The sequence below is a fragment of the Bubalus kerabau genome, chromosome 2 (genome assembly GCF_029407905.1).
Source record: "Bubalus kerabau isolate K-KA32 ecotype Philippines breed swamp buffalo chromosome 2, PCC_UOA_SB_1v2, whole genome shotgun sequence".
Lineage (NCBI taxonomy): Eukaryota > Metazoa > Chordata > Mammalia > Artiodactyla > Bovidae > Bubalus > Bubalus kerabau.
The window spans coordinates 18,310,627-18,334,355 of NC_073625.1; the positions used below are offsets into that span (position 1 = coordinate 18,310,627).

The 23,729-nt window shown below is 44.2% G+C and overlaps 1 long non-coding RNA gene across 6 annotated transcripts in view; it reads right to left on the reverse strand.

The window, feature by feature from the left end:
- LOC129643061 (uncharacterized) overlaps window positions 1-23,729 on the reverse strand; it is a 46,625-nt gene that overhangs the window by 17,421 nt on the left and 5,475 nt on the right. For 3 of the 6 annotated variants that reach the window (XR_008710049.1, XR_008710048.1, XR_008710047.1), the window contains one exon: window positions 1,564-1,657. The exons of the other annotated variants lie outside the window; for them this stretch is intronic. This is a non-coding gene — a long non-coding RNA (uncharacterized LOC129643061). The remainder of the gene's footprint in view (window positions 1-1,563; window positions 1,658-23,729) is intronic. 6 annotated transcript variants of the gene reach the window in all.

Below are 23,729 nucleotides of genomic sequence, written 5' to 3' on the forward strand. Positions count from 1 at the left end.
AGTTCATGGTCTGAGCCATAGTCAGCTCCTGGTCTTGTTTTTGCTGACTGTATAGAGCATCTCCATTTTTGGCTATAAAGAATATAATCAATCTGATTTCAGTGTTGACCATCTGGTGATGTCCATGTATAGAGTCGTCTCTTGTGTTGTTGGAAGAGTGTGTTTGTTATGACCAGTGCATTTTCTTGGCAAAACTCTATTAATCATTGCCCTGCTTCATTCCGTACTCCAAGGCCAAATTTTCCTGTTACTCCAGGTGTTTCTTGACTTCCTACTTTTGCATTCCAGTCACCTATAATGAAAAGGACATCTTTTTTGGTTGTTAGTTCTAAAAGGTGATGTATAGGACAGTCTTATGGACTCTGTGAGAGAGGGAGAGGGTGGGAAGATTTGGGAGAATGGCATTGAAACATGTAAAATATCATGTATGAAACGAGTTGTCAGTCCAGGTTCGATACACGATACTGGATGCTTGGGGCTGGTGCACTGGGACGACCCAGAGGGATGGAATGGGGAGGGAGGAGGGAGGAGGGTTCAGGATGGGGAACACATGTATACCTGTGGCGGATTCATTTTGATGTTTGGCAAAACTAATACAATTATGTAAAGTTTAAAAATAAAATAAAATTAAATTAAATTAAAAAAAAAAAAAGTCCTGTAGGTCTTCATAGAACCGTTCAACTTCAGCTTCTTCAGCATTACTGGTTGGGGCATAGACTTGGATTACTGTTATATTGAATGGTTTGCCTTGGAAACAAACAGAGAGCATTCTGTCATTTTTGAGATTGCATCCAAGTACTGCATTTCGGACTCTTTTGTTGACCATGATGGCTACTCCATTTCTTCTGAGGGATTCCTGCCCACAGTAGTAGATATAATGGTCATCTGAGTTAAATTCATCCATTCCAGTCCATTTCAGTTCGCTGATTCCTAGAATGTCGACATTCACCCTTGCCATCTCTTGTTTGACCACTTCCAATTTGCCTTGATTCATGGACCTGACATTCCAGGTTCCTATGCAATATTTTACCTTTTTCCTATGCAACCTTTTACATAGGAACCTCTTTACAGCATTGGACTTTGCTTCTATCACCAGTCACATCCACAGATGGGTATTCTTTTTGCTTTGGCTTCATCCCTTCATTCTTTCTGGAGTTATTTCTCCACTGATCTCCAGTAGCATACTGGGCACCTACTGACCTGGGGAGTTTCTCTTTCAGTATCCTATCATTTTGCCTTTTCATACTGTTCATGGGGTTCTCAAGGCAAGAAAACTGAAGTGGTTTGCCATTCCCTTCTCCAGTGGACCACATTCTGTCAGATCTCTCCACCATGACCCGCCTGTCTTGGGTTGCCCCATGGGCATGGCTTAGTTTCATTGAGTTAGACAAGTCTGTGGTCCTAGTGTGATTAGATTGACTAGTTTTCTGTGAGTATGGTTTCAGTATGTTTGCCCTCTGATGCCCTCTTGCAACACCTACCGTCTTACTTGGGTTTCTCTTACCTTAGGCGTGGGGTATCTCTTCACGGCTGCTCCAGCAAAGCGCAGCCATTGCTCCTTACCTTGGACAAGGGGTATCTCCTCACTGTCGCCCTTCCTGACCTTCAAAGTGGGATAGCTCCTCTAGGCCCTCCTGTGCCCGCGCAGCCACGGCTCCTTGGAGTTTAACAATAAGAAAACAACTTGACTGAAAAATTGACCAAAGGTCTTAAGAGCTACCTCACTAAATAAGATATACACATGGCAAATAAGCGTGTGAAAAGATACTCCCAACATATGACACAAGGAAACACAAATTAAAGCAACAATGAAATATTTGATGTGAAATGAAACACAACATCCCTCGTGTGTGCTCAGTTGTATTTGACTCTTTGAGACCCCATGGACTGTAGCCCACCAGGCTCATTTGTCCATGGAATTTTCCAGGTGAGAATACAGGAGCAGGTTGCCATTTCCTCCTCCAGGGGACCTTCCTGACCCAGGGATCAAATCATCTTCTCTCATGTCTCCTACATTGGCAGGAGGGTTCTTTACCACTAGCGCTACCTGGGAAGCCCTATCGCTGCTGCTAAGTGGCTTCAGTCGTGTCTGACTGTGTGACCCAATGGACGGCAGCCCACCGGGCTCCCCCGTCCCTCGGATTCCCCAGGCAAGAACACTGGAGTGGGTTGCCATTTCCTTCTCCAATGCAGGAAAGTGAAAAGTGAAAGTGAAGTCGCTCAGTCGTGTCCGACTCTTAGCGACCCCATGGACTACAGCCTACCAGGCTCCTCCGTCCATGGGATTTTCCAGGCAAGAGTACTGGAGTGGGGTGCCATTGCCTTCTCTGGGGAAGCCCTATTAAGAATGGTCAAAATCTGGAAAACTGACAACTTCTAAGGCTAGTGAGAATGTAGAACAACAGACACTGCTTCATTGCTGGTGGGAACGCAAAACAGCACAGCCACTGAGGAAGATGGCTTGGCAGTTTCTTACAAAACTAAATGCACTCTTATCATACAATCCAGCAATTGCACTTCTTGGTATTTACCCAAAGAAGCTGAAAACTTATGCCCACATAAAAACCTACACATGGATGTTTATAGCAGCTCTATCCATAATTGTCAAAATTTGGAAGCAACCAATGATCTCCACTACGTGAGAAAATAGATAAACTGTGAAATATTGTTCAGTGCTAAAAAGAAATGAGCTATCAAGCCATGAAAAGACATGGAGGAAAGTTAAATGTTTATTACTAAGTGAATAAAGCCAATATGAAAAGGCCTACCTTCTGTACAATTCCAACCATATGACATTCTGCTGCTGCTGCTGCTGCTAAGTCGCTTCAGTCATGTCCGACTCTGTGCGATCCCAGAGACGGCAGCCCACCAGGCTCCCTGTCCCTGGGATTCTCCAGGCAAGAACACTGGAGTGGGTTGCTATTTCCTTCTCCAACGCATGAAAGTGAAAAGTCAAAGTGAAGTCGCTCAGTCGTATCCAACTCTTAGCAACCCCATGGACTGCAGCCTACCAGGCTCCTCCATCCTTGGGATTTTCCAGGCAAGAGTACTGGAGTGGGGTGCCATTGCCTTCTCCGTATGACATTCTAGAAAAGGCAAAAATTATGGAGATAGTAAAAAGATAGATGGTTGCCAGGGGGTGGGATAGGGGTGGCAGGGGGGAAGAATGAATAAATGGAACACAGAGGATGGGGGTGCAGTAAAAACACTCTGCATGATATTATAATGATGGATACATGTCGTAATACATTTATCCAAACCCACAGCCCCAAGAGTCACCTATGGACTTCAGAGGGTTATGCTTAGTTAAGGCAGGCTCATCAATTGTAACAAATGTAATCCCTCTGGCAGGAGATGTTGATAACGATGGAGGCTAAGCATGCACAGGGGTAGGGAGTACATAAGAAATCTCTGTACCTTTCACTCGATTTTGCTATGACCCTAAAACTGCTCCCCCCAAAATGTCTTTTTTTTTTAAAGAAAATATCTGGAGTGAATCATGGAAAATGCAAAGAGTTTGAGACCAACAGAATATAATAAAAATATGCAACATATGTAATCAGGCTCCTAGAAGAAGAAATAGAGAATGAGGACAAAGCCATATTTGGAGTAATAACGATACAATTTTTCCCAAGATAATGAAATACACAATTCACAGATTCAAACCCAAAGCAGGAAAAACAAAGAAAATCCTAGGTACATCAGAGTAAGATTTATTTACAGAGCTAAAAGTGCTAAAATAAATAAATAAATAAAGAGAAATTTTTTTAAAAAAAAGAAAAAGATTACTTTTAAAGGATAAATGGTATGACATTAAGACAGAGGATAACTTTTCAAAAGAAATAATGAAAGCCAGAAGATGATGAACTAATATCTTCAAAGTATTTTAGCCTAAAATTCTATACATAGTGTGAGCATGTATGCTCAGCTGACTCAGTCATGTCCACTCTTTGTGATTCTTTGAGACCCTATGGACCGTAGCCCACCAGGCTCCTCTGTCCATGGAATTCTCAGGCAAGGATACTGGAGTGGGTGGCCATGCCCTTCCCCAGGGGAATCTTCCAGACCCAGGGACTGAACCCGGGTCACCTGTGTCTCCTGCATTGCAGGCGGATTCTTTTCACTGCTGAGCCACCAGGGAAACCCCTATATATAAAGTAAAAATACTTTTTGAAAGTGAAAATTGGCTGGACCCATTTTCAAACTAAAACTGGAAGCATTTATCCCCAGCAGACCTAAAAAAGAGAGAGAGGCCTGAGCAGAAGCAGCTGCCCCGCATGTTCCCCCCGGGCCCATGTGCAGTGACTGAGCCTAACGGGGGGACAGGGTCAGTTGCTGGTCATGGATCTCCTGCTAAGGAGCCCTCACTATGCACAGAGCTTGAGGCAAGTGGTCTTACTCTCACAAAAAGGAGGGGAATCCAACCTTCAGCTTGCGCATGCGTGCTCAGTCAATGCAGATGAGCATACAGGCTCATCTTACAAGATGAGGAAACTTGTAAGGCGAAGTGTTCAAATTCCCTAGCGAGGAAGAGGCCAAGTTGGATTTAGACCAAAAGGTCTGACCCCAAAGGCCATACTCTTAACTCTGATGAGAACCCCTCACCAAACAATCCTAAGCCCCAGTTTTGCGCCACACAAGGCTAGCGGCTTCATAGGCATCACCTCATTTTTGTCTCCAGACACCTCCATGGGTAGGCATTAGCTTTGTTTTATACATCAGGAAAAGGCATTAGACAGCACCTTGCCCAAAGGCCTAAGTGTCAGCAGTGGACCTCAGATTCTGATTCAAAGTGAAGTCTGGAGAATTTAAATGTTATAAGTGCATCCCTTCTGTGAGTGAACAAAAAAATAACAAACCTGGAGGCTAACTGGCAGATCAGTTCAGTTCAGTTCAGTCACTCAGTTGTGTCCGACTCTCTGTGACCCCATGCACTGCAGCACAACAGGCCTCCCTGTCCATCACCAACTCCTGGAGCTTGCTCAAACTCATGTCCATTGAGTAGGTGATGCCATCCAACCATCTCATCCTGTGTCGTGCCCTTCTCTTCCCACCTTCGATCTTTCCCTGCATCAGGATCTTTTCAAATGAGTCCATTCTTCCCATCAGGTAGCCAAAGTATTGGAGCTTCAGCTTCAGCATCAGTCCTTCCAATGAATATTCAGGATGGATCTCCTTTAGGATGGACTGGTTGGATCTCCTTGCAGTCCAAGGGACTCTCAAGAGTCTTTTCCAACACCACAGTTCAAAAGCATTAATTCTTCAGCACTCAGCTTTCTTCACAGTCCAACTCTCACATCCATACATGACCACTGGAAAAACCATAGCCTTGACTAGACGGACCTTCATTGGCAAAGTAATGTCTCTGCTTTTTAACTGGCAGATCAGAGCCTTGCTATTTCCAAACAAAATAATTTGCCTCCTTATCGCTCTGTTTCTCCAAACCTTTTCTCGCCTTTCCCCTTTTCTTTTCTTTAATTTTTTGGCCACACTGTGCAGCATATGGGATCTCAGTTCCCTGAGCAGGGATCGAACCCGCACGCCCTGCATTGGAAACTTGAAGCCTTAACCACTGGACAGCCAGGGAAGTTCCCACCTTTCTCCTTTTCTTTAGGACCACCAAACACTCTACTATCCTTGAAGCAGCTACATGTAAAGGCATCCATGGTTCACACCTGGGGAGGAATATAAGATAATACTTTTTTTTTTAATTTTATTATATTTTTAAACTTTACATAATTGTATTAGTTTTGCCAAATATCAAAATGAATCTGCCACAGGTATACATGTCCCCAGAAAGTTCAAGTATTGTCTCTTATACAACACATGTATAAGACAATACTTGAACTTTCTGGGGACATGCACCTTTAAGTCTCATTCCAAACTGCAGAGTCAAAGGCCTTGTCCCCAGTTAAGGAATTTGAGCAAATGGGAAAATTGCAGGAGAGATTCTAGAAGTTTTGCCACAGATTATCAGCTTTCCTCTGGCTCTGTGCAATTGGACATCTGATCATTTCCTACATAAAAACTTTTACATATGCCATATAATAATACATATGACAAGTTTTAGGGATTTTTGTCTTGTTTAAAACAGTTGGGGAAAATGAGAAAAATAGTCTACAATTCTTCTGTCTTAGGGTTTCTTCAACTCCCCAGTACTTATCATTAATATAATCCTGAAATGTTAAATCCTCTTAAGGGCATCAGTCACACAGGACTAGTACCCATACCCTTACAACTTCATTTAACCTTAATTACCTCCTATAAGTCATATCTCCAAATACAGTCATATTGGGGGTGGGGAGGGAACCCAATTCAGCCCACGGGGAGGACTATGGAACACATTAGAGAGGTCTGGGAATAAGAAGCAACCCTATCTGGTTAAGGAACAGGATGTGATCCTATGTGATTGTGGCTGTCTGAACTAATGTTTCTTGATTGCTTTCTCAAATTCAGCATCCTGGAGGAAGAGGGAATTAAAAAGCAATAAGCTTTTGTAAGACACATAGCAAGCAGTCAATGGTCAAACGGATTATTCAATTAAAGAATAATTTTGTTGGTTTAAGTATCTAACCTCTCATTTCTACAGAGCAGCCAGTCTTGGCTTCTACTACTGATCTTCCATTTGTCAACAGCGATAGAAACTTCTGAGGAGCCGATAGGAGTGTTTCTGTGGATTGAGCGCGCCACCCAGTGGCTAATGTGGAAATTGCAGAGACACGCCGCGTAAACAGTGCAAAGGAGAGCTTTTCATCCAACAGGGCAACAGTCACTGCTAATTACCACTTCCACCTCCCAGACCAGAAACCCCTTCTGGACTTGACCGTGTTTCTGGCTCTCCTGCCTTCTGTGTTGTGATGATCACTACAGCCTGAATTGATTCTTCTGTCCCCATTCATGTCCCATCTGCATCCCTCCAACCCATTCTCCATGTCACTGCCAAAAAAACTCTACAAACTTGTACTCCTCGCATACATTTTCGGAGCACTATATTAGACAATGCAGCTAGGCATAATTTGAGAATATTCCTCATAATAAATATAAGCTAAACCAAAGAACAAAATGAATGTAGATGATAAATATGAGTATGAATGTATATTTATATATATATACTTACAATGCATAAATGCACACAGACATACATAGATACATCAAAGAGGAGATCTTTCTAAAAATAATACAAAATCCAGAAGTCACATGGAAAAGATTAATTTGACTACAGACAAGCTTGCTGCTGCTGCTACTGCTAAGTCGCTTCAGTCGTTTCCGACTCTGTGCGACCCCATAGATGGCAGCCCACCAGGCTCCACTGTCCCTGGGATTCTCCAAGGCAAGAACACTGGAGTGGCTTGCCATTTCCTTCTCCAATGCAGGAAAGTGAAAAGTGAAAGTGAAGTCGCTCAGTCGTGTCTGACTCTTAGCGACCCCATGGACTGCAGCCTACCAGGCTCCTCCGTCCATGGGATTTTCCAGGCAAGAGTACTGGAGTGGAAAGTTTTGATAAAGAAAAATAATGCAATAAATGTTTGGGGGCTTTCTTGACCAAAGATCAGGGAGCATCCCCTTTCCTTTGGCACATTTTAAACAAATACAAATATAACATGTGATGGAAAAATTCAGAATTCCAAAAGACAGATATCAGTCAGAATCTACTACTCAAATGATTAATATCCACTCAAATCATTATATAATAATCAAGTATCACAAGATCTGCTTTCTCAGACCACCATTGGTAGGGGGTGTTTCCTTTCATTCAACTATCTAAATGGTGTAGACCTTCACCCACCTATTTTAGGAAGGATCAGCTGACAAGTTTGTCCACCAACAAGCCCCAAGTATGAGAACTGCTTCCTCTAACCCAGGATTGAAGCTACCTGATGCCCTTTTACATCCAAATTGATGAGAATGATGAGATAAAATTATAACTTTTCTTATTTGGGTCACGTTCTCAAAGAGCAAAAGACAGAAGAAACTTAGAATATACTTCGTTCTTCTGTTCCTTTCTCTTCTTGCAACTTGGATAAATTCACTTTTGGCAATGAAAGTCCTCATGCCTTGTTTTGAGGACAAAAGTCACAGCCTATCACGCCCCTGTGTCTCCAGGTGGAAGAAAGAATGTCAGACGTAAAAGGTAGAGCAGGAGTCTTCACCTGGACGTGCAGGATTTTCCAGCAAAGTCTCCTGATGCAGGTATCAAATTATCAAGTTTAATAATCACCTCCCCACAATGCCTGATGGCCCCAGCACAGGTCTGACCTGACTCAACCAGCTGCTGACTTAACATGAGAAATCAGAGAACTGGGGGAGCCCAGAGCTGGGAGACCTACTAGAGGAAGCCAAGGAGTGCAGTGCCTGATGGGAATATCTTACAGGATGCAGGACAAGGAAACTAGTGGCACAAGATCAGTGACCTCTGGCATATTTATCACCCCCTGAAAGCAGGAATCATGGCAGAGAAAGTCCCTTCACAATAAGCACAAATAATAATGGATAAGCCTTCCCTTTTCACCACGGCCAGTAACTCACACATGCTGCCTTTACTGTCCTGGAACAACCACATTCACAATGAACTGGGAACACGGCTCACACTCTCTCTCAAGGAAGAAAGCCGGCAGTGCACCAGAGTAGTTTTGCTTCCACTTCCATGAGCAACTCAGTTCACACCTATCACTGCTCTTTATCTTCCTTGGGTTCACATGGAGAGGATTTTTGTACCTAAAGGCTCTGAAATGGCCGAAACGGAACATTTACTGAATTAACTTCAATGCCCAACTGCACCCTAAGCCTAAACTCACTTCCTACCTGTTTCCATCTCAAATGCTGCCAGGCTGTGTTGTAACAGTTCCCCAGAAGGAAACAAGGAACAAAACGGACATTTTTTAATCCCCAGACCCTTCAGCAGCAATACAAACATGCACCAAATTTCGACAATATGAATCCCCTCAGAGTGAGTGCTGAGAAAGAAATTGGACTCCAGAAGTAAAATCCTCTTATGTACAACAGCCAAAAAAAATCAGTCCCCAAATCTGTTCCCCTCCCACATTTTCAGTCTGCTTTGTCTTAGAGAATCTCACCTCTTAGGTGGATTCAGGCCCCTGATTCAGTAGCTATAGGCTAACTTTTACAGAATGGGTTCCTTCAACACCTCCAAGTTGAATTAACCAGCCTCACATCTCTGCCTTAAACCACTTGTCCAAAGAATCAGAGTAAATAGCATAAAAGAGACACCTAGCATTAGCACTGGACGGAACCCATGGCCAACAACATCCCTTCCAGCTTTTTAGGATGAAGTGTGCATTCTGATTGTGCTAAGATATTATTCTTGTGGAAAGAATGTAAATAACTAGGTAATTAACATATTAGGAGAATTCACTTACTGATCATCCCATCACAGAGCAGTTAGAAAGCGTCAAAATTAGTGCCATGTGCAAAGAAGCTTGGAAGACTGCATGGGCCCAGCTGCCCCTGGAAATCTTCACCACTTTCCTAGAGCTTTACTGATGTGTCATCCCCCTAAACCTTAAAATTCCCTTACTGCCCTCCCTTCAGAGGGAAGGTGTTTTTAGAACACCAACTCTCCCTTCTCTATCCCCTGATCAATGAATAAAGTTTCTGCTCCGATTTATGGAAGCTAGTTTTATTTGATGGGCATTCCCAGCTCTAGGCAAAGGACCTACTGAAGGGGTCACTGACCTGGTGGGGACAGATAACAACTCTCTCCCTCAGTAACTGACCAGATATCACCGCATTGCAGAATGTGAGACCTGAACACACACAGCACTCTGTGAGTTCAAGACATCAAAGGAGCAGTTAGGGATAAAAGCTGTTAGGGGCTACTGGTGGGCCTGACTCTATAAAACAGCAGGATTAACAGCACATTTATCCAACCACTAAGATCAGGAATGAAACCTTAATTCTGTATAAGAACAGCAGGTAGAAATTGAATCATGTTTAAAGAAAACTGGATACCACCACTGAGAAGGGAAAAATAAATCAATTCTTCAAACACATCGGCAAAGTTCCCCAGGGAGAAAATCCAGTGGCTTTTTTTTTTTAACCTGTTGCCTCAAACTCTACCCACCCCACTCACCATGCACAATCACACACACACACACAGACACACATGCACACACATTCACATACACGCACAGTTGCAAATATTTAAACCCCACCAACAACTTCACCTATATCATTACACTGCCTATCAATATTTCATTATCATCAGCAGCATTTCATTTCACTATCATTGTGAGAAATGCACAGTGTTCTCGCATGTTATTTATTCTATTTCTTCTTCCAGTATTGAGTACACCATGTGCTTTTTTTTTAACCTTACTCAACACTCTTTATAATTCTCTTCTTCCTCAATACATCAGACTAGGTTTTTTTTCCATATAAGCAATGGCTCCTCAACTTGTTGCCCTACATAACCCCTTATCATAAGCAAAACTTCTCAAGAGAAGAGGTTTCCATGACTGTTGGACTCCTTTCAGAGTTTTTATAGGACTCTAAAGGGAATTCCAGGACAAATATAAAATGTCTCCTTTCATGTGGGAGATGAGGTCATTTCTAAGGGGCATACGTTAGGTGGGAGTCTTCTCATGGGGGCCTGTCCTGTGACACAGGACAAAAGGTATTCTGACAGCAACTCAGAGCAACAGACCCTCTATACATCAAGTCACATGACTGTGTGAACATAGCCTAAATAGACCCAGGCATGTCTACCAATTCACCAAATAGTAGGCCCATCCACAAACTCAGTTCAGTTCAGTCACTCAGTCGTGTCCGACTCCTTGCAACCCCATGAATCGCAGCACACCAGGCCTCCTTGTCCATCACCATCTCCCATAGTTCACTCAAACCCATATCCATTGAGTCGGTGATGCCATCAGGCCATCGCATCCTCTGTCATCCCATTTTCCTCCTGCCCCCAATCCCTCCCAGCATCAGAGTCTCTTCCAATGAGTCAACTCTTCACATGAGGTGGCCAAAGTATTGGAGTTTCAGCTTTAGCATCATTCCTTCCAAAGAACACCCAGGGCTGATCTCCTTTAGAATGAACTGGTTGGACCTCCTTGCAGTCCAAGGGACTCTCAAGAGTCTTCTCCAACACCACAGTTCAAAAGCATCAATTCTTCGGTGCTCAGCTTTTTTCACAGCCCAACTCTCGCATCCATACATGACCACTGGAAAAACCATAGCCTAGACTAGACGGACCTTTGTTGGCAAAGTAATGTCTCTGCTTTTCAATATGCTATCTAGGTTGGTCATAACCTTCCTTCCAAGGAGTAAGTGTCTTTTAATTTCATGGCTGCAATCACCATCTGCAATGATTTTGGAGCCCAAAAAAATAAAGTCTGATACTGTTTCCACTGTTTCCCCATCTATTTCCCATGAAGTGATGGGACTGGATGCCATGATCTTCGTTTTCTGAATGCTGAGCTTTAAGCCAACTTTTTCACTCTCCTCTTTCACTTTCATCAAGAGGCTTTTGAGTTCCTCTTCACTTTCTGCCATAAGGGTGGTGTCATCTGCATATCTGAGGTTATTGATATTTCTCCCAGCAATCTTGATTCCAGCCAAGCATTTCTTATGATGTACTCTGCATAGAAGTTAAATAAGCAGGGTGACAATATACAACCTGTACTCGTTTTCCTATTTGGAACCAGTCTGTTGTTCCATGTCCAGTTCTAACTGTTGCTTCTTGACCTGCATACAAATGTTGCTTCTTGACCTGCATACAAATTCTCAAGAGGCAGATCAGGTGGTCTGGTATTCCCATCTCTTTCAGAATTTTCCACAGTTTATTGTGATCCACACAGTCAAAGGCTTTGGCATAGTCAATAAAGCAGAAATAGATGTTTTTCTGGAACTCTTGCTTTTTCAATGATCCAGCGGATGTTGGCAATTTGATCTCTGGTTCCTCTGCCTTTTCTAAAACCAGCTTGAACATCTGGAAGTTCATGGTTCACGTATTGCTGAAGCCTGGCTTGGAGAATTTTGAGCATTACTTTACTAGCGTGTGAGATGAGTGCAATTGTGCAGCAGTTTGAGCATTCTTTGGCACTGCCTTTCTTTGGGATTGGAATGAAAACTGACCTTTTCCAGTCCTGTGGCCACTGCTAAGTTTTCCAAATTTACTGGCATATTGAGTGCAGCACTTTCACAGCATCATCTTTCAGGATTTGAAATAGCTCAACTAGAATTCCATCACCTCCACTAGCTTTATTCATAGTGATGCTTTCTAAGGCCCACTTGACTTCACATTCCAGGATGTCTGGCTCTAGGTCAGTGATCATACCATCGTGATTATCTTGGTCATGAAGATCATTTTTGTACAGTTCTTCTGTGTATTCTTGCCACCTCTTCTTAATATCTTCTGCTTCTGTTAGGTCTATACCATTTCTGTCCTTTATCAAGCCCATCTTTGCATGAGATGTTCCCTTGGTATCTCTAATTTTCTTGAAGAGATCTCTAGTCTTTCCCATTCTGTTGCTTTCCTCTATTTCTTTGCATTGATCACGGAGGAAGGCTTTCTTATCTCTTCTTGCTATTCTTTGGAACTCTGCATTCAGATGCTTATATCTTTCCTTTTCTCCTTTGCTTTTCACTTCTCTTCTTTTCACAGCTATTTGTAAGGCCTCCCCAGACAGCCATTTTGCTTTTTTGCATTTCTTTTCTATAGGGATGGTCTTGAACACCTTCCTTATTCCCCAGTAAGTTGCACAGAAGCGGCTGTCATAAGACCAGGAAGACAATTGTAATCTTTGTCCTTCCAAGTGTCTTTGCACAGCTAGGTTCTTCCCACGTGTTCCATGAATGGTCACACAGACATCAGCTATGAACAGGCAACCCCCTCATCTACCACAGATGAGTGCAAATGTGCTCAGTCCTTGGCTTCAGCTACTTCCTATGAAGTCAATCACACAATGGAAATAGGACCTTTAAGCCTGCTCATGAAAAAAAAAAAAAAAAAACACCACAGTTCGAGCTATGATTGTTGGAGGAACCTAGGAAAAGTAATTTCCTTTACAACTTGTTAGCTGCTACTGCTAAGTCACTTCAGTTGTGTCCAACTCTGTGTGACCTGATAGACAGCAGCCCACCAGGCTCTCCCATCTCTGGGATTCTCCAGGCAAGAACACTGGAATGGGTTGCCATTTCCTTCTCTAATGCATGAAAGTGAAAAGTGAAAGTGAAGTCTCTCAGTTGTGTACGTCGCTTTGCGACCCCATGGACTGCAGCCTATCAGGCTCCTCCGCCCATGGGATTTTCCAGGCAAGAGTACTGGAGTAGGGTGCCATTGCCTTCTCCAACTTGTTAGCTAGTTAACATAAAACTTATGTTTTAGACATCAAAAAACTGGGCATAAATCATGAAGCTACTGCTTTAATACTGACACCCTTATAATTACAAATAGACCACATTTTTTGTTTATTTTTTGGCTTAAAAGTATATTCCTTATGTTTTTTACAAGACACATCAAATTTGAAATAACTCTTTGTATTCAAATAATTCAACTATTTTAGGGGACATTACAAGGGAAACTTACTTTGTAAAACAAAAACTGAAAAATTGTGATAAGTCGTGCCCCTAATTTATACCTTTGGTAAATTCCCATGTTTATTTATGAAAATATTTTATTAAAGTCAAGCCTGCTTGTATTACCTAAAAAAGCAGCGACTAATCATGATATGCAGATGACACCACTCTTATGGCAGAAAGTGAAGAGGAACTAAAAAGCCTCTTGATGAAAGTGAAAGAGGAGAGTGAAAAAGTTGGCTTAAAGCTCAGCATTCAGAAAACGAAGATCATGGTATCTGGTCCCATCACTTCATGGGAAATAGATGGGGAAACAGTGGAAACAGTGTCAGACTTTATTTTTTTGGGCTCCAAAATCACGGCAGATGGTGATTGCAGTCATGAAATTAAAAGACACTTACTCCTTGGAAGAAAAGTTATGACCAACCTAGATAACATATTCAAAAGCAGAGACATTACTTTGCCAACAAAGGTCCGTCTAATCAAGGCTATGGTTTTTCCGGTAGTCATGTATGGATGCGAGAGTTGGACTGTGAAGAAAGCTGAGCACCGAAGAATTGATGCTTTTGAACTGTGGTGTTGGAGAAGACTCTTGAGAGTCCCTTGGACTGCAAGGAGGTCCAACCAGTCCGTTCTAAAGGAGATCAGTCCTGGGTGTTCTTTGGAAGGAATGATGCTAAAGCTGAAACTCCAATACTTTGGCCACCTCATGTAAAGAGTTGACTCATTGGAAAAGACTCTGATGCTGGGAGGGATTGGGGGCAGGAGGAGAAGGGGACGACAGAGGATGAGATGGCTGGATGGCATCACTGACTCGATGGACGTGAGTCTGAGTGAACTCCGGGAGATGGTGATGGACAGGTAGCCCTGGCGTGCTGTGATTCATGGGGTCGCAAAGAGTCGGACACGAATGAGTGACTGAACTGAACTGAACTCAACTGAATCATGAACCAGAGCTTCTGACAACAAAGGAAAACCCATCTCTTTCATGCTCCTGGCCATCACCTCAGAGAAAACGTTGATGGATTTGGGGAGTAAGAAAACACAGGAGGCTCTACTTACAACTAAAGTTGCCACAGGAGCTCCTCTAGAAAGCCCATCACAGTAACTCTCCACTGGCAGAAATGTAGCCGTTCTGAGCCATAGGGAAATGGGGAAAGGCCTGAAGGAAAGACCCCCCTCACCTTGCTAGAAGAGGCTTAAGAAAGGAAGGTTCCAGATTGCACACTCCCTCATTTCTTTCTGTCGTCTTGTTAACGCAAGTTCATGTGCCCAACACACAGTGAGGCTAAAGAAACTGAAATATCGGAGTTGGGAGCAGAGAAAGGTTTATCGCAGGGCCCTGTAAGGAGACAGGGTGGCTCATGCCCTGAAAAGCCTCATGCTCACCCGAGGGTTTCAGCAGAGCATCTTTAAAGGGCAGATAGGATCGGGGCATCCACAGGGTATGGGATCACCGTTCTCTGACCGGCTGATGGTGAGACAACAGGTGGTATCACGGGGGTGAACGTTATCAGTCCTTCTTAGGCTCCAGGAGGCCTGGGGCCACGTGCTCATGGTCAAGTAGTAAAGATCTTTTGTTTGGCAGGGCTTTTTCACATCTGCCAAACAACTCAGGAAATGTGCATCAAATACTGTTATCTACTCAACAGGTACTTCAGAGAGGAGCTAAAGAAGAGGATATGCGGGAAGGCCTCTTCTGAGCAGGCCCCATAGGATCCTGTGGAACTCCCGTCTCTTAAAAAGAAGCTCCTTAGGAAATCTGTCCAACTGAAGGCTTTTCCATTGTTGGTGTTATTAAGCTATTTTTGATCATGGTCCTAGGGAATAAGGCTATTGTCTGCTCTGCTCTTGACTCTCAAACAAGGTGACCCAAGCCCTACAGAGCGAAAGATCACAGATTCCAGTTCTGTAAGGCATGGTTGTAGTTTAGTCACTAAGTCATGCCTGACTCTTTGTGACCCCCATGTACTGTAGCCCGCCAGGCTCCTCTGTCCATGGGATTTTCCAGGCAAGTATACTGGAGTGGGTTGCCATTTCCTTCTCCAGGGGAACTTCCTGACCTAGGGATTGAACCTGCATCTCCTGCCTTGACAAGGGGATTCTTTACCACTGAGCCACCAGGGAAGCCCCCTGTAAGGTGCACGGCACACAGAACCACAAAGCAGATGCCTGAGCAGCAACAGAGCTCGTGAGGCTCTTCTGGCTAACCAGCTTGGAGACCAAAGTGTATGTCCAAGGAGAGATAGGTCCCAAAGCCCTCAGAAAGCGAACCTTCTGGTGACTCTTAGTCGGCACTGAGATGGACGTTTGTTCTACAGGTGGACTCTCTTCTCAGTCCCTTCCCCGTAGCCATTATCCTGGGAGTGCTGGGAGGTTGGCTTGATATAAACTGGCTACTAAACAACTGGTGAGTGTAAAAGATGTGGAGGCTGGCTATTACCAAGAGCTAGAGAACTTCAGCTTGCGGAGAGTAAGAAGAGCCCTAACAAACTGAAGAAATCCACACAGGCGCCCCCATGAAACACACATCAAACAGGCAAGGCGCTGCCTGTCTCCAGGAAATGGGAACTAGTTTGAAAGAAGTGAGTAAGTCAGAAATGAAGGTGAATTTCAGATGAAGCCTGGAGGAGTTCCCCTGGGGTCCATTTAGGAAAGCTTGAGTTCTTTACAAGCAGCCTTGAAAAGGCAGGGGAGTCCCTCTCTTCTCTCCCAGGTTACACACCAGCTTCCTGGCTGTGCAGCACCACTGAACATAACAAAAGGCAAAAAGCCTCAGCCAATTACAGCCTGGATGGAGGCAGGTGGCCAGAACTCCCTGGTCTCCACGCCCACATTGTCACTGCAGAGAATGAGTCACGCTGAACCCAGCTCGGAGCCCCCCTAAACTACATTTGTTCAGGAACCACTGTCTTGACCAGTCCAAGACAAAACTGGGAGCCAGGTGAGGGTGTCCCAGTCTCCTCACAACATCCTGTTTTCCAGCCCCTTTTGGCTCCCAAGCAGAAGCTGAACACGACGTGATTTTTCTGCTTTGTCACATCACTAAGATGCTTCGAAGAGAATCAGCATCAGGATCACCTCTATCTGAGTCACAGAAGCACATTCAAGCCCAAGACTCAAATCGACATCTCCATGTTGGAGCTCTCTCCTGGGTTCCCATAGTCTGTCTCTTTTGCATTATTATCTGTAGGTCTCGGAAGTACCTCTAAACTCAGCCTGGACACAAATGAATATCTCCCCAATCCAACTCTACAACATCTCCAGAACTCCCTGTCTTGTTTAAAACACTGTCCAACCTCTTAGCAAGGAAGAGTTCCTTCTATAGGAAAGCAAAATTTGTCATTCCAAAATGTGTCTCTTTGGCATGAGGATTATTTTGGACCAATTGTTTTAAAGGAAAAAAACAGGGGGCTCAGGAACAACTCTTACCTCTTCCATTTTAACTGCCTAGAAAATTTCAGATGGAGGATCAGAGAGCCATCCAAAGTACAGGAATTAGATGCTGCAGACAGAAAAGAACCCAGCACACTGTGCACGTTAAAATTTTTCCCTGTGTCCCATTGTTTCTACATGGCCCAGCAAACATTTGTTGGCTGGACATTTGTTCTTTTTTTTAATCTTCCTGTGACTTGCCTTCCTTCTCTTTGAAGTCTCAGATCCCTGCCGCCTTCTTCCTTGGTCTGTGCATGCATAGTGGCTCGGTTGTATCTGACTCTTTGCAACCCTATGGACTGTAGCCCCTCCAAACTCCTCTGTCCATGGGATTTCCCAGGCAAGATTACTGGAGTAGGTCGGCCATTTTCTGCTCCAGGGGATCTTTCCGGCCCAGGAATCAAACCCGCCTCTCTTGCATCTCCTGCATTTGTGGGCGAATTCTTTACCACTGAGCCACCTGGGAAGCCCTCTTCCTTAGTCTAGAATGACATATACACCTCATTTTGCCTGACTGTTTTGGGGCTCTCCAATGTTTGTGCAGATTTTCCATACCTACATAATTAAATCTGATTTTCTCCTGTTAAATTATCTCAAGTCAACTTAATTCTTATGCCAGCCAGAAGAACCTAGAAAGGGTGGAGGGAAATTTTTTCCTTCACCAAACTTGCCTCAATCCAGTCCCCAAAGCCTAACAATCATAGCGTCGTAATAGCTTTAAAATGTTACCTCTTTAACCCCATCACCTCATTACTGAGAACATTTCAGGTTACAAAATTAAAGTAATTCCCTTTAGTTGTGATTAATATTATTGGGTTGACCAAAAAACTTGTTTGGGTTTTTCCATAAGATGTTCTGGAAAAACTCAAATGAAATTTTTGGCCAACTCAGTATTACCATTTTGGGGTTTTGCTATTTGGAAGAATTAAAGGTTAATTATTTTTGTTTTGGATATTAATAATTTCTCTATTAAAAGTGGAATTAGTGAAGCTTTATCTGGAACTCTTGAGAAACAGGAACACTACTTTCTTACAGAACTTCTTCATGGGACATATGTCAACTAAAACAGAAAATGATTCATGACATTTATGTGCTATGCTGTGCTTAGTCGCTCAGTTATGCCTGACTCTTTGCGACTCCACGGACTGTAGCCCACCAGGCTCCTCTGTCCATGGAATTCTCCAGGCCAGAATACTGGAGTGGGTTGCCATACCCTTCTCCTCCAGGGGATCTTCCCAGCCCAGGGATAGAACCCAGGTCTCCTGCACGGCAGGCAGATTCTTAACCCTCTGAGCCACCAGAGAAGCCCAAGAAGACTAGAGTGGGTAGCCTATCCCTTCTCCAGGGGATCTTCCCGACCCAGGAATCAAACCAAGGCCCCCTGCGTTGTAGGTGGATTCTTTACCAGCTGAGCTACCAGGGAAGCCCTTGGCATTTATATACACGCACTAAATCAGATAGCACAGAATGGCACTTATGTGTCATAAACCCAGGAGAACTTTAACACTGATTTCTGCCAGGCAGCCTGATGCTTTAGACTAATGGAGTGCTGGAGATCTTCCGTGTGTCCTCTTACACTTACTCTCGAGCCTTCTCCGCCCACTGCGAGCCCCAGGTGGTTGGCTGGAAGAGACCGCATCAGTGGTTGCCTTCTGGCTTCCGGCAGGACCGAGCCAACTGAGATCAGAGGAGAGAAGACGCGCGGTCTCTCCTTCTGCCCTTGATGCCCTCCCTTCCTGGCTGCTCTGACTGGCTGCCTCCGCCGCCGCCGCCGCCCAGAGGCCTCAGTCGGCCTGGCAGTCTCCTCAGGGAGCGTCTCTCTCCAGCTTCCGGTAGCCATTTCCTCCCCTTGCCTCCCCAGGCCAGGTTGGCATCAGCGCCCCACAGTTACTAACCCGCCGGGCGACATTATCCTCTGTCGGTTTTCTTAAATCTTACCTACCCCTTTGCAAATACTCCCTTATTAAAGCCTCCTTAAAATAACTATTTTGAGGTACCCTGTGTCTTCTCACAGGACCCTGACTGATACAGTAATTGTTGCCTGGAGTGGTCCTAGGAAAAAGGCTGTACGGTGGAATTCTGGGATTCGAAAAGTTCACAGAAAACTTCTTTGTTAAGAGAAAATGGAATTCAAATAATCCATGGCCAGCTTCGGCATCACAGTTACTCAAATTATAACAAGGCATGGGATGCCCTACAGGTTGGCAAGTTATTGAGAAAGAAAATGCATGGGACCTGTGACTGCCATGGCAATAACCGTGCTCATAAAATGTGAGGGGTTGATGATAAGAACCCTCCCGGCCAGCTGGCTTCTGAGGGCCCGAGAGCACATACACAGGGAAAAGAAGAAATTGGAGTTTGTGGTGACTCAACTCAAAGCACAAGTGGAAAATCAGAGCAGGATTTACCGGGTGTCTTGTCTTGTGCAGTCAGAGAGAAAGTGCTACTGAGGACTGAGAGCAAGCCTGATCTTAGGAGACGTCAGTTATAAAACCTAAGAAGTCTCCACCCCACCATGTCTCCGCAGCAAGACAGGGCTGGTGGTGAAGGAGCAGGGACCGGAGATACGAGAGGGGGGGTCCCCTGAGTAGTCGGAAATGAAGCTGAGACGGTTGAAACTTCCTGAAGAGTGGGGTCAACGCCTCCCCACTCTCCATCCAGAGGATGCAGCCTTCTGGGGGAGAAAAAAATTTCATTCCCGTCCCTGCTTTAAAAACAGATGTTTCTTCTACTCAGGACCCAGCCCTTCAACTTTTTCTTGCCTTCATGTTCATAACGAGAGTTCAATACTAACAGGGTTCAGACAAACTGCACATTTGCTACAGGATTCTGAATAGCACAAACGCCTGTGATCTGAAGAGAGTGACATCAAGAAAATTGAAATATAAAGCTGGACTGGACTGCACGTATTGACAACCATACACTTCCCCAGGAATTAGGCTCGAAGGAACTGGCTTCAGTGCCCAGGGTTAGTGTTAACCACCTATTGGATTAGAAAACAGACTCGCAGACTTAGCGAACTTAACAGTTACTGGGGGGAAGGATGGGGCAGACGGGTAGTTAGGGAGTTTGGGATGGACATGTACACACTGCTGTATTTAAAATAGATAACCAACAAGGATCTACTGTATAGCACAGGGAACTCTGCTCAGCGTTACGTAATAACCTAGATGGGAAAAGAATTTGAAAAAGTATACATGTATATGAATAAGTGAATCACTCTGCTGTACACCTGAAACGCAACACTGTAAATCAACCACACTTCAATATAAAGTAAAATCGTTATAAAATCCAAAAAACTATCTACTGGCTTGGTTAATTGAAGCCCGGATTCAACAGTGTCTAGTAGTCAGTGAGGTTAAAATGTTCCCAATTCTCTGGTTTATAGGAGAAGGAAATCAAAGCCTCAATGAGATGGAAATGTTGGACCAGATCTATTAGGACCGACCTACCCAGCCACCCCTAACCTAATCTCAGTCTCTAAAAGGACCTGAGGACTCCCTTCACCCAGGCACTAGGAAGTTATTTGTTGGTGGGAAGGAGGTATCCAGCATGCTTGAGAAGCCTATGGCAGCTACCCTCTACAAGCCAATGACAACAGGGGGAGATGCCACAATGGAACTGGGCACCCTGGTTTCAGTGGAAATAAGGGGATCCCTGAATAGAAGAGGACAGGTGGTGGTCTTCACCCACACAGACAAGGTGGGCACGATTACCACAATCAGCCACAAGGGCTGAGTTGTTCTCACAGGGTTTAGAGTCACAGGACTCTGCAGGATCATCTAATTGATCATGCTGCTGCTGCTGCTAAGTCGCTTCAGTCGTGTCTGACTCTGTGCGACCCCAGAGACGGCAGCCCACCAGGCTCCCCGTCCCTGGGATTCTCCAGGCAAGAACACTGGAGTGGGTTGCCATTTCCTTCTCCAATGCATGAAAGTGAAGTCGCTCAGTCGTGTCTGACTCTTAGCGACCCCATGGACTGCAGCCTACCAGGCTCCTCCGTCCATGGGATTTTCCAGGCAAGAGTACTGGAGTAGGGTGCCATTGCCTTCTCCGAATTGATCATGAAATCCCCAGAAATGGAATGGATGGGCAGCCGACACAGCTGCTTTGCATTTATAGGTAGAAAAATCCCAGGTTCTACTGGGAAGACATCTAACACCAGTTGCTAGAGTGAGGAGTTAACCACATCTAAACAAGTCCAAACACCCAGAACTCTGGGGAAGGATCCTGTAATGGGGTCACAGGTATTCATCATAAATCACCCCTCTGGGATTCCCTAGAGGTGCCTACAGCCACTTAAGAGATTAACTGTATCTTGGGAAAGATGAGATACCAGACCTTCCGGAGCATTAGATAAACACGAGGAGAGAGAAAGTTCACAGTGAAGAATTGGCACGTGTGGCTGTGGAGGCTGACGAGTCCTCAGACCTGCTGTTAGTACACCGGAGGTCCAGGAAAGCTGACAGTATAGGTCCATCTCAAATGCCAGCAAGTCCCCAAAGAGCCAGTGTTCCAGTTCCAGTTTAAAGGAGAGAAAGAAATAATGTCCCACTTTGAAGGCGGGCAGACAGAAGACATTCCCCCCTACTTGGAGGAGGGGCAGCGGAAGTCTTTCAGTTCTATTCAGGCTCTTAACTTGATTATGGTGGTGGTGGTTTAGTTGCTAACTGTGTCTGACTCTTGCGACCCCATGGACTGTAGCCCACCAGGCTCCTCTGTCCATGGGATTTCCTAGGCAAGAGTACTGGAGTGGGTTGCCGTTTCCTTCTCCAGGGGATCTTCACAACCCAGGGATCGAACCTGCATCTCCTGCACTGCAGGAGAATTCATTACTCCTGAACCACCAGGGAAGCTCCTGATTCTACTCAGGCTCTTCACTGGGTGAGGCGACTCACTCTAGGAGGATCGTCTGATTTACTTAATCTATCAGTTCAAATCTTCATCTCATCCAGAAACACCTGCATAGACTCACTCAGAGCAATGATTAATAATGGAGCACCCCATGGCCTGGTCAAGCTGACACATAAAATTAGCCATAACACTTTTTGAATGAAGTCTCCAACTTTAGGTTTAACTCCTAACAAAATGAGAAGAAAGGATGACGTGACATCAGCACCTTTTGTAACTTCCATATATTGTTGGAAGTTATTTCCTAGTCTATCACCAAACTCTTCTTTTGCAATTTCATCTTTTTGTTTGCATGACTGATTTGTGGTTCAATCATCTTTTATTGGAAATGTTTCAGGGATAGCTTTTAAGAGACTTTGACCTCATTTTCTAGCCCATTTTTGACCGCAACGTTCACTGTGAAAAGAGGAATCCTATGATCCCTACCAGGCTGGGGTTCTGAGTTAGTCCAATCAGCTTCCACCATTCAGAATTTAGCATCTGACGCTCCAGCTAACATGTATGTATATAAGTTGATGCAAGTCAGATAACCCTGGGTCCTATGTACTCAAAGGAATTCTAAATTCTTCTATGAATGTTTTCTGGTCTTGTTCAGGTTTGGGGGAATCTTTCATTACAGCTCTTACTTCAACTCAGATCCAAAGTTTAAATTCCATAGTTGCTTTCAGACCTGGCTCAGGGGAAGGATGAATCTTTAAAAGTAATTGACATTTGGGGATTTTAGGAGCATTGTTGACAAAACAAAGGGTCTGGACATGGGGAAGGGGAAAGAGATCAAAAGGACTCAGGAGAAGGAGAGCTGGAGCCAGGGAGGCAACTGGAAAACAGGAGTGAGGGAGTAACCAGGGGAGTGAGTCTAGTTTGTTCTTGCTGACGTTTGTCCAACTGCTTGTTAGTCTTGACCAAAGAATCTTATAATTAAGCAATGTTTGGCTCAGAACCTTTTTTTTTGGAGGTCTCTCCTTACCAATCCAAACAACACTGCCCTCTGGGCTTTCAAAAACTTTTCTCATTTCTTTTCTAAAGCACCTCTCAAATGAACAATTTTGTTCAAGTCAAATGCTCTCTGAGTGGCCGCTAAAAGCCCAACTTAACCTCAGTAAAGTTACGCCATCTAGAAAGACAGGCATGAGAATCGGTATTTCGAGAAGGGCACAGGAAAGATGCAGGAGTTTTTCCAGGCAGAGGAGCAGATGTGGACCTAGACAAACCTATGAAATCTGGCAGCGCTGGGCATGAATGGGCAGTGGTCTTTCTTTATCACGATGGATACATCCCCAGACCCCCGTGGATGCCCAAAACCATGGGTAGTACTGAACCCTAAATATACCATTTTTTTTCCTGTATGCACATACCTATGATGAAGTATAATTTATTGATTAAGAACAATAAGACTAACAACAATCACTAATCATAAAATAGGACAATTATAACAATATACTGTAATAAAAAGTTATATAAATCTGGTCTCTCTGGAAACATCATATTGTACAAATTTATGCCTTTTCCATCTTAACTAAGCATGCATCATGCATTGTGGCCGTAACTTCTGTAGTTGGATGTGCAACAATACATCAAACATGAATTTCTTTTTCCTTTCACAGTTTTACAGACAGAAGATCCTTTCTTACAGTAGATCTCAGTGACCTCAGCATAGGATTTGTCTTTCCTTATTAAGTCGAGAACTTTCATCTTTCCGCTTTGAAGAAGCACCTTAAAGCTTCTCTTCAGGATATTCGAATTGCCAGCATCACTGACTCTGGCATTTGGGGCTATTATTAAGTCACTTGAGGGCTTCCCTATGGCTCAGCTTGTAAAGAATCCGCCTACAATGTGGGAGA